Source organism: Periophthalmus magnuspinnatus, chromosome 7, assembly GCF_009829125.3.
Source record: "Periophthalmus magnuspinnatus isolate fPerMag1 chromosome 7, fPerMag1.2.pri, whole genome shotgun sequence".
NCBI classification, from domain to species: domain Eukaryota; kingdom Metazoa; phylum Chordata; class Actinopteri; order Gobiiformes; family Gobiidae; genus Periophthalmus; species Periophthalmus magnuspinnatus.
Window position 1 is genome coordinate 28,052,670 of NC_047132.1, and position 12,402 is coordinate 28,065,071.

Genomic DNA, 12,402 nt, shown 5'->3' on the forward strand with positions numbered 1-12,402 from the left:
TGTAAAGTTTGCTTAAGTAAAGTACAGATACCTTAAAATTCTACTTAACTACAGTACTTGACTATTTGTACTGGCTTCAAATCACATGCTTCTGACAGAATTGGCTACACCTCTACATTAAAAACTACACTATCTTCCGACAGTACACCACACCTTTGCATGTTTCACTTGCACAGCTCTGTCCCTCTGGCTAAAACGCGTGGGTTTGCATATCTGTAGCACAAACCCTCAAGTCCTGGCTCACTTTCAGATTATCCTCGTCTGCTCTTGGATGTAACTTTACCATTGCGAATCAAACGTCTTGCTCAGTATTGGTTTTTGCTGTGAGACTGTGTGCCCCGCTCCTCAAACACAGCAGTTTCCATTCACACTCTGTTTGTCTGAGTCTGATCCAGGTCATTACTGCAGCTCTGACCTGTCTGCTCCATCTCAACAGCTGAATACAAAAACACTGTTTAATTTCCAGGCTGCTGTTGTATTCCAACTTACGTACAGGTTGTAAAATTGTTTCTGGAGGCAAGATAAGGAAGTTATTGTAAATTCACACACGTCTTGATCTTAGTTCTGACTTGAAAATAGCGCTTTTGTTTTTACAGCATATGGTGGTGTATATATATATATTTTAAATGTATCTTTATTTCTACAGGGAGAGCCCACACTCTACTTTTCATAGGTGTACAAACAAAAATACATATGGTGTAAGTGACAAGAAAAAACTTTAATAACTAATATATGTTCAAGGGCTGTAGTTGTTTAGATTAATTGGTCTATGGTGTAGATTTTGCCAGTCGACCTGTTAATTTATTTACAGTTTCTATGGCGGAAAGCAAAAGGCATGAAGGGGGTTAGCTGGAAAGTTTTGGGAGTAAATTGTGAGTTTTTTTCAGGCTTTTACATTAAAATATGCAGTTTATCAGTACTTTTCTTCGCTGGGCAGTTCACCTTATGTCATATATGGGCAGATCATACGTAGTTTTGAGGCGTTTTGATAAAATTTCACCTGCTTTTACTTGAGTTATCCGTGGACCTGTCATGATAACAAATTTTGAAGCACGATATACAGGATGTCCAAGTCTCTTTACAATTTAAAAATAAAAAAAGTTAAAATATATTAATTAGATTTGTTCTGTTGTACTCAGTGGTTCTAAAATGTGTAATCACATTGGGGTCTGCATGTTTACGAGTTCCTCAATCAAACATGGACCAGTCCCATGGCCACTACGTTCACCCGATATCACACCTTGGGATTTCTTTCTTTGTGGCTATGCTAAAGATGTCGTGTATCGAACAAAGATACGGGACATTACTGAACTAAAGCAAAAGATAACTGATGCGATTGCAACTGTTGATGAGGCTCTGCTACAGTCAACATTGCAAGAAAATCCAGTCCTGTCTTGATGTGCTTCATGTGACTAATGTTGCCCATATAGAGGTGCAATAAATGAGGTAAAACACTTTGGAAACCACTGCGTACAATGGAACAAGTCTAATAAAGATATGGTATCAATTGCATTTGTAATACATTTTTTAAATTGCAAAGAGACTTTATGGACACTGTATTGCTACAGAGAAATATTGCAATAAACAAAAGTACTGAAACTACTTTATGTTACTAATTAAAATTTAAATAATGTAAGATTATCCCAGTGAACTATTGTAAATGGACTGTTTTATTAAAAGACATGAGCTGCAACAAATAAATAGCACAATGTACCAGCAATTAGCCATAGGGGGGACTTTTTCACCCCTCCACAGCTCAAATCTTATCATACTGCAACAAAAATACCCAAATCCCTCCACTTTTACAAAGAAAAAGACTCACGATAAATATTGAACTCCAAAATCTATTGTCCCAACTTTTATATATAGAATGATAAGTGGATGTAGTGATCATCATGACAGGCCTACTAATCAGTACACAGGACAAATCTGTAGTCGATTAAGAATTTCAAGTCCATTACAGCCCTTTCATGTCCAGTAGACACAATAATACTCACTGTATATCTTTGCCCCTTCTATGTACTCGCAATCTAGTAAAATACTTTCCTTTAGCATTTCAAGCAGGTAATGCAAATGTAAAATGCTTGTTAGAGGACACTGGGGGCATCTCTCGTGGTGGGTATATTGATTAGGTTAAGGCCTGGCTGTTTGAGGAAGTCTTTAATCCAAAGGTCATTACAAGAACAGACTTGAGCCAATGTATCAATCAGATAATATAGAGCGTCTGTGTAGTGATGATATATTATAGCCGTGCAGTTAGAACTCTCCCAGAATATTTTCTCACTCAATTCATTTGCATTTTACTGAGAGAAACCAGGGCTCCATCTTGAATTATTCTCACAGATTTGACTTTCTTATCAAATATTATTCTGGTTCTCTTCTTTGAGACGTGAAACTTGGGGGCTGCCACTCAATTTTCTGCTAAGTCGAGGGTCACTAGATTTACATTTCAAATAGATGTAATTGGCTCATTAGCATACATGCAAATATACTAATTTGTTGTTCGATTTTAATCAGACCAAAGTGGGATTTGCACCAATGCCCCTGCAGAAATGTATTTTTTTTCATTGGCTTTTGTTTTGGTAAAGAAGAGAATTGTGGAAAAACAACCTCTCGGCACATTATAATATTAAGATAGTTTGTTTGAGCTTGTGGATTTTAAATTGACTATAATACTGGCCCTGTCTCGTGATGCTAAATACATACACCCATAATGCTAGTACATAGACCTCTTTTATAGTTCTGTAGGGCAAATGATTGTTCACCAGATTATCAGACGTATCAGCAGATCCTCAAAACTGGTTCATGTTCTTGTTACTGCCCTCTTGTGGTTAAAGTTGGTAGCTTTTCTCTCGTTTGTCTAAGAATAACACAGGCCTGAACCTTCTTGTCAGAGGTAATGATAACCTTTTCCGTCAAACTGAAATTAAAACGGCAACACATCACTTTATTCTTTTTTTAAATCCAACTTTTTCTTTTTGACATCTCACGTATTCAACAATGTACCCACTCAAAGCTAACAATCGGAGCACTTGTTAGCCTGTCTAATTTGACGAAGGGAAGTTTACGCCCTTCGAGAGGATGGCTCGGGGAAAGAGGATGAGAGTGGGTTGCCATGGTGATCCTGACATCCTGGGAAAACTGCATCTTCCCCACGGGCTATAGGATGTTGTTGCTGCACGCTGGGGCAGGTGCTGTTAAGCCTGAGGCGGGCTGAGCCGCTAATCGCAACAACAATTCTTCCCAACTCTTCCCTTCCATTCTTAAAAGGGTCTAAGAGTAAAACAGCCCTAGTGCAGATATGTTGCCCAAAAGTCAGTGACAGCTGAAAAAAATCCATAACTCTTTTGTTTCTAAATATTTTTCTTTTTTTCAGACCATTTATAACGACCCTTCCGACATCAATATGAGCAAATACAACACCGAGGAACGAACCCTCATTGTACAGTGGTACTTTGAGTCACATGGGTCAAATCCACATTTTAATACCAGAGATGCCCCGAGCGTAAACGCCATTAAAGGAATAATAAGTGTTTTTCAAAGACAGGGGGCAGTATGTGATCTCCACAGACCTGACTAGTCCTGATTTCTTCCTGTGAGGCGATCTTAAAGAAAAGGTGTTTGTGAATAAACCACAGACAGTAAACGACTCAAACGTAATATCGAGGATCAAATAAGAGCCATAAGCCCAGAAATGCTTTTAAATGTTATGCAAAGTGTTGGATCGGGCTGTTCAGGGCAAAATTGAAAATGGAGGACACTTAAAAAACATTATTCTTAAAAATTAGGTCATTTTTACTTTCCCTAGTTTAAGTTGTGGTAAGTTCAAGTGTAAGTGAACAATTATAAACGTATATACTCTCAAAAATCTCAGAACTTTATCTACTGCAAAAATTTGATGAGTTTAACTTAAGAACTATAGGAGCGACTGAAGATTTAAAAGTGTCAGTGACTTGAGGTCAAAATAGGTCTGCTGTGTTTTGTCTGCATCTAATACAAGTGTTTTCTTGACAAAGTTTCTGATGGTAAAACTTTCACTGGCCTCTGAAAGTTGTGAACAGCACTTATAAACTCATCACTTTGAATAATTACGACACTCAGAATGCTTAATTAAGTGAAGAATAACTTTGGACCACTGCTAACCGTTTAAATTGGATTAGTTCTGTTTTTCACTTTGAGAAAAAATGCCTCCGCGGTTTCAGATAACAGTTGCCCCGAGCATTCGCTACACAATCTTGTTCCTTTTTGTCTGCTCCAGTGTTTTCTCCTCAGACCTGTCATTTGAACTAAAGCCCTGTGAGGAGAGCCTCTTTTGTTGAACTGCTTTCACCGAGTATCGATTCCTGCTTTACTTTGTTCTTAACTCAAACAGAAAGACCACTCACACTGATTTGGCACTACTTTACTCCGTGTCTTGAATTCCTCAGTTACTGTGTCGCTATCGTGGGCAGCTGTCGTCGTGTAGTTTTGTCTTAATCAAAAAATATTACAACACTCTGAACAGTTAACTTCACTCATCACAGCACGTCAATGCAGGAGTTGTTCAGTTTTAAAATAACACGTTGACGTTGATGTTAAAGGTGTAGAGTTTAACGTTTCTGGTGGGAATATGCAACCATATTTTCTCAATGAAGATTTTATTACTTTGCTTAGAATGTTCCGCAGTATGGCATTAAGTTTTTCGATTTTGCAACTGTTCAATTACATGTGTTTTTATTACTGGGGGAAAAAAAACAAAAAAAAAACATGCATTCTTACTGTGATCCAAACTGTGACTTGGAAAACTGGAGTTACTTCCTTGTCTCTCTGGAGAAGATGGATCCGTCCAATAACATTACCATGGAAACAAGCAGTTGGGAGCAGACCATCCACCAGAAAAGTTACATAGTGGATCTTTTATATCAAAGTTGGTTATACAGCTAATTTACTGTACATGTTCACTGCGAGTAGAGTCACAAAAACTCTTATAAAGCTGTAGAAAACTCCACAGTCGAACATTGACCACCCAGGCGGCCATCTTGTGTATTTTGATATTTACTGATAAAGATCCAATCCTGCTGCTGTTGTGTAGAGACGAGTCCTGTGACCTTCTCCTCTGGACTGACCCTGACTCGACCTCAAGACCACATTTCTCTGAAGCCGTAACACCTTTTCCTCTCCTGTCTCCATATCTGAGCCCACCCTTTCCTCCTGGCCCACCTCTGCTCTGCACCCTGGCCCCGGGCGATTTTTTAGGAGAAGACTTTTAACTTCAAACGCTTTCCTTTCGAGTGGATCTAACGGCTCTCGCACATCAAGACCTGTCTCTGGAACATTCTGCTTTTATTTCTAATTTTAGCTTTACCTTCTCCGCAGCACATCGATCGTCACAGAGCAGCCTCATGTTGTTAAAGCTCCATGCGGTGTTATTTTGACAAAACAACATGAAAAGCCATTGATGGTTTGTTCGTGTTGAGTGGATCTCAGCAGCAACATCTGTTAATTCCACAGTTCGGTTGTTTATTTCTTGCTCAAATTATGTATAATGCCATTAACACTTTTCTAATCAAACTTGGTCAGGTGATATGTTAATACAAAACAAAATAAGACTTTATTATTCAGATTATTCATTGGTTTGTCTAAATGTAAACCCAATGTTTTCTTCGATATTTAATTTAATTTTTTCACGTTTTTCCAGGAGCATTGACAATACATATTAGCTTGTATTCGATCATATCTAATGCAGATACAATGCAGTTTATTTTTTTTACATTCTGCTCATAGATTGTGTATATAAGTGGGACATAGCTAACATGCTAGCCGCTTTTCAGATAGGAAATGATCATGGGCATGCTTCCAGCTCCATCGACTACACCTACAATTCACTTTACGTTTAAATATTGCCAGCTCTCCCTCTGCAATTGCTTCAGTGAATCCTGTCATTTTGGTCTTAAAATGTTCATATTAATCTGCTCTACATGATCCTGATGTTTTTATTCATCTATTTTGTTCAAGATTCAAGATATGAACATTAATAACAGACAAATCAGGCACCTTTTTCCCCTAGCAACAGGTTTGATTGACAGCTCTCTCAGCGGTGGCGGTTCATGTTAAAGGAAGTATCAGAATGTACTGCATTTTTTCACACAACTACCTCTACTTTACATATCCATCCGTATTTTTCCTTTGACACGTTGAGAAACTGACTGGGAAAATCTCTGCGGCACCTGCGCTCTGATTGGTCGTCTTCGAGGGACAACATAAACAGATTACCGTAATGACAGTAAAATATTTAAAGAGCCACATGCCTTTGCTTTGAGACTACGTCTGCGTTTGAATTTACATGAAGCACAATTGGTTGTGGCGTTACGGTAATGGAAAGTCAGCAACTGCAAGTCTATTGGCGACGATAGCATCCAACGCTATAGAGTTAAAGAGCCTCGCATCGGATTGGCTCTTTGGTTGCTATGATACTCACGCTACGGGTCACATCACACTCACTTAATCCACTTCTTTATACAGTCTACGATTCTACTCATTAAAAGTGTTAATAGATTTCATTCAGTTTATCCTATGTAAGTATTATGTAACTGTACAGGGCTCTAAAAACAACGTGTTCCTCAATAGCCTGGCATCCAGACTCATTTAAAGTTTCTATTTTTGAGTGCAGAGCTTTGAGCTATTTGTTTATGGTGCTAGAATAGTCTTGTTGATAAGTGTGATATGAATCATGTTTTCCGATGCAGATGGGCTCTTCCTCTGAGTATTTATGGAGAACTGAGGTGAAACACGACTATTGTTCTTACTAAGGTCGATATTTTGACGGTTAAACATATGGGCTATCGGCTTTAAATCTCCAGCAGAGGTTGACATTTTGTTTTGGTTTATCCGCGTGCTAAAAATACACACAGAGCTTTATATTAACACGAAGAGATGGCTGCACAAAACGTGACAACACAGCTCTTTTATAGCAAATTTATATTACGTAATTTGGAGAAAATAATCGAAATCGGCCCAAAAATATCAACAGATCTCATCAGTCATTAGTTGCTCTGTTTCTAAACAATCAGCCGTGGAAAAAAAGCTCTTGTTCTTATGTAATCCAGTGTCCAGAACAGCCCCCTCTCACGATGTCCACTGAGGGGGATCAGTGCAGGGGGGAGGATTTGGACCGAAACACCATCTGCTCCGATTGGTCGACTCTCCGCTGTCCACTGATGCTGCCTTATCTGTAGCTAGGCAACAGCTTTATGGGACCATCTCCATCCCAGCAGCTAGGGCTCATCTAAATGTGTCTGTGGTTATGGCAGGGCCGAAAACAGCTCACGGCAAAGTGGCCCAGTAAGACGGATATAGCCCAGACAGTTACCCCAGGGTCCCTTAGGTGCTAATGTATTTTCTGATTTATTTTTGGGTGACTCACGTTGCACAGTCCTACCCCTGAAGTGCTGCTGTAGAATCTAGTTTATTTTGTCCTCACTGTAGAAATGTATAGCATTTTTTTTTCCATTTTTATATTGTTTGTTTTGAAGAATAATCATAAAATACAATCGTGTTTGTGAACGTTGGCTGTTCGAATCCCGCTTTCAACGTAAACATCAACGGTTGCACCACAGATCTGCTGGTCTACAGGTTGGCGGTGCGATTCTAGCTCACACGGATGAATACTGTCATTGTGTCCTTGGGCAAAACACTTGATCCAACTCACCCCCAGTGTTTGCGTTCGCTAGTTTATGAATGTGTTTGTGTGAATACGTGAGTGGTTCTTTGATTTAAAGCGTTTTGAGTGTCTTTTGAGTGGAAAAAAAACATAATTCGCCCAAAAATATGACTTTAAGACTTTGTCAGAATCCTAGACTAAGCCAGTGTTATCCAAATACTGCAGTCACCATTGTGTGATGTTACATAACTGCCTTTGTACTGCAGTGATTACATGCGCTTAGTCTTTGGATCTGGACAACAAGTCAGTCTGTGTTTTTAATTATATCACTATTGTCTCATTATTCACTCTAACCTCATTTAGTAAGACCAGTAAGCTCCCTTAAGAACGAGGAAGTTAAAATTTCATATTAAAAACCCGCACTAATCCCACCCCTCCTCCTTTTTCGCTGTTAGCTGCGATGGTAAGACGCGCCGCAGCCTCCCCGTCCTAATTAATCTCCGCATAAACAAAGGCAAACTTGAACCAAAATGCGGTGTTTTTTTTTCCAGATTCGAGATGAGAGGGTCGACTTGACTAGGAGAAGCTCGCAGACTCTTGGCCTACTTTCATATCTTCATAATAATTAAATGTAACGAACTCTTCAGGGCTGTGTTGGAGAGGAAGACGGTGGTGGTGGGGGTTTACAGAGAAGGTGTAGGAAAGGTTCTCGTTTCTGTGAAGATGTTCGGAGGGAGTGTTAATGAATTTATACGAGGACGACTTGTCAAATGCGCTCCGTGATAAAACTTTCTAAAGTCTGCCGATAAAAAGCCCGACTTTAGACTTTAAGACTTTAATTAGACTTTAATTTTCATCTAATAAAATAATAATCGAGATGGAAATTATGACAAGGGAACAAGGAATGAGTCATTGTTTTAGCAGATTTTTGCAGTGATGATATTGAGATGTTAATCAGAGCATTAAAGGAGAGCATGAGCATGGACACATTTATTAAAAATCTAGTTTGGAAAAATGGTTATTCATAAATCAATTAAAAAATCTGCGTTAAATGACTTGTTGGGCTGAAAAATGAGGGCAAAACCAGAATTTTCTCGAAGAATTAAAGCAACTGTGATTGGAAAAGTGGTTGGATACCTCAATAAACTGATTATCAACATCTGACAAATACATGAAATCATTGTATTGTGTGTAAATGAGTAAACACGCATTGCACTGATGTTAAAAATGTCTTTCATCGTTCATGCAAAAATAGCTTTAGTGGGACTTAAAGGGCCAGTATTACGCTATTTTCTGATCTATGTTATAATGTTTCCTCATCAAAAACAGACTTTCAGTTGTGTTTTGTTTCATTCACACACGTTTAACGCACAAACTCTGCATTGTTAGGCCATGTTTTAGGCCCTGGAATCGCTAATCGCTACTAAACAAAAGATAAAACGCAGCTATTAACTTGAAAACTACCACTACATGACATCACAAGGTGGAACAGAGCATTTTGAGCTTTGTAGATGTACACAGACTAATAATAAACAGTTACGCAACTTGTGTGAATGAAACAAAACACAACTGCAGGTGCTTTTTTGTGAAAGTAACATCATAACATGGCTTAAAGCTCACATTTTGTATAATATAGGACCCCTAAAGGTGAACAGTCAAGCCTTTTTGTTAGTTCCTGAATGCTCCTTTAATTAAACAGAATAGTAATTTTTTTCTGAATAAGAACAATATAAAGCGTTTCATTAAATAGGCTTTTCCCTTGTTGCAAAATGAGCCCATAGCGGAGTGGGTTACAGCAGCAGCAGCACAGCGCTCCTCTCAGTGTGGGCCTGGAACCAAGCCGCAGAATCATTTGGCTCTGCACTAATGAAGTCTTGTTAAACAAAAACCTCTGCAGCCTCCTGGTGGGCTCTGGCAAAGATTATACAAGGGAACTGTTCAAATTAGTCAGCACTAATCAACTTGGTGAATTTCATAGACAAAAATAAGCGGTTTAATAAAACACACATTTACTGTTTAACTAACTGATAATGTTTGGTACAAGGGAGAAAGTCTTTTAAACGAGGCGCCTGTTCGTGTGTGGGATGCTGCAATACGTGAACATTATTATCCTGATGTTTTTGTCCTTGGATGTGTCAGATCTGGAAGTGGGGAAACATAATACTTTTGATTTTTACGGTCTCTTTTTAGACACTCAGGGACATTTACAAAGAAACAGTTAGACATAAGGGGTTAGACATGGGCGACAGTGGCTCAGTTGGTCCACTTTTCGTCCTCTGACCCGAAGGTTGCCGGTTCGAAACCCGCTCTCGACGTAAACATCGTTGGTAGAGGGGTCAGATCCAGAGTCTGCGTACACTGGTGTATGAATGTGCGTGTGACTGGGTGAGTGGTTTCTTGAGTAAATCGCTTTGAGTGACTTGAAAGTGGAAAAGCGCTATGTAAAAATGTGACGATTTACTTTAAGGGTGAAATTGAGTTTTGAGGGTTGTTGTGTCCAGTCTGCAGTGGTCAGTTTGTGTCTGAACAAACATGAAGAATGGTGATGGTGGGGCCTGGGGATATGACTTATTTTTTTCCTCAATTGATCACAGTTTTGAATTTGATGATATGTTTTCTTATTAACTTCCGAGGACCTGGCACATTTTGGATTGTCTAGGCCACAATATAATTTTTTAGAAGAAGAACAGTTTTGTATTGTTGCTGTTCAATTTAGAATCTTTTTTAAAAGTTTAGAATGTTCAGAATTTTTTTTTTTTTTTTGTAAAGGCTCATGTTTTCCTGCTCCTGTCAGCAGCTCTTCACATGAGACACATTGTTCCAAGAGACACACTTGTTGTTTCTCATTTTGTTTTTACTCAAATGTTACTGTGTTCAGGCTCTTAATATCAAATCATTATTCAAATGTTCTATTAAAATCAACAAATGTCCTCATATGTGGGCATCATTTTTCTCAGAAACTACATAATCTAAAGAGATAATTCCTTGTTTTTACACTCATCAGGTCCAATCAGCTCAAATAACGAAGACAAATTAATAAAATCATGCAAGAGCTCGGGTCCTAGGAGGTTAAATCAACATTTCAGTATTGGCTACGTAAACAATAGTTCCTGCAGAGACTAAACTCTGCTCGAAACCGCACGTTTTTACTGACAGAGGACTGACTGTAGATGCTTTGATTTAAAAAAAAAAAAAACAAGCTGATAAGTGTTTAGAAATGACTGAATCTCATTTAATTCAAGTTTATTTAAATAGCACATTTAAATCAAGTGAAGCTGACCAAAGAGCTTCACATAAAAGTAGGAAAAGAGCAATAAAACACCAAGATATCCTATGTAGCTAGTATTAAATGCCAGGGAGGAGAGGTGGGTTTTTAGTCTAGTCTTAAACTGCGGTAAAGACTAATTAAAATTCAAATTGCCCAGCCCTGTGATGGTCAGATATCGTGTATGATTAAACATTATGTAGTGGGTCATAATGTTTTGCCTGATCGCTCTTGTTCTCTCCGGCAGCTCCGTGAATCTTAATCTTTTCCCGAACAGAACAGCGTTGTCAGCAGGTCACGCGGTGCACTGCGGCGTCTCCCGTCAACACTTTCCTTGATGGCAGGTGCTGGCAGGTGCCGTCTGAACGCTATACATAAAAATCCACCTGCACGCTCCGATTGGATTTTCACAGCCGTTTACTGTTGGTGCCTTTTGTCCGACCGTCACACAAGACAGGATTTAACGAGCTGAGTGAGTGTCCCCCATAGAGAGCTCAGCCCACTTTGCACATCAGAATACGTTTAGTTTTTGGGGGATGACAAGTGGAAAACTGTATGTGGATTGGACGACTCCCAAAATCATTCCAAATACTGCAGTTGCGCATCTAGCGAAAGGTCAAAGGTTGAGGGAAACAATAGAAGGATCCTGTTCCAGATTATACCCGTCATCTTACAAATATAGAAATCAGTTACTCTTTCGTAAGGCAGGAGTTTCCACCGAACAAAATGACTCTCTATCAGTCTGCTGAGTCATATTTTAAGCCTTTAAAGCTGCGTTGCAAAAGTATATTAGTCATTCCTGGTTTTAGTTTATCTGTAAGAGGCTTCTAAGATCCTCACGCAAAAGGACAAATGTTAATTGTTGTGGGAGGTTTGGTTCACACATAGAATTAGAGGAAATCTGATTATCCACAGTGAGTCACAGCAAAAGTGAAAAGGGTTTTAGTGTCAAAACGGAGTCACACATAGTCAATCTGAAGCTTTCTGCGGGTAAAGAACATTCAAAATAGATCAGGTAACTGTGGCACAAGTGTTTTTAAATGTTGTTTTTTTTACTGGGAGACTTAAGAATGAATAAAAACATCTGATATCAACTAGGGATGCATCGATCCAGCTTTTTTTCTGTTCCAGGACTGATGTCTGTGTAATCACTCAGTCGTCCAGGTCTGATTCAGAGCAAATCAATCAATCAAATTTTATTTCTAAAGCACCTTCCAATAACTAAAGCTGAACGAAGTGCTGTACAACATTAAAAACAAGATTAAAAACAATAAACATCATACAAATAGGTCAACAAAGCACATTACACTATTAAATGATGAAGTGTAAATCTGTTAACTGGACAAACCTACAACAATTTGTCAGTTTTTTTCTAATACTGATGTCGATACTTTGGCTTTAAGTATCTGGCAATACCTGATACCCACTGATACTAGAGCAGAGACTGAAAGTATCGTTTATTTCTTTTAAACATAAACGGCATAAGGTAAAATGTGTT

At 38.7% G+C, this 12,402-nt stretch overlaps 1 protein-coding gene across 1 annotated transcript in view; it reads left to right on the forward strand.

Moving 5' to 3' along the window:
* The window catches only part of ctnnbip1 (catenin, beta interacting protein 1), a 35,426-nt gene that overhangs the window by 19,674 nt on the left and 3,350 nt on the right, over positions 1–12,402 (forward strand). The gene's annotated exons all lie outside the window — the stretch shown is intronic.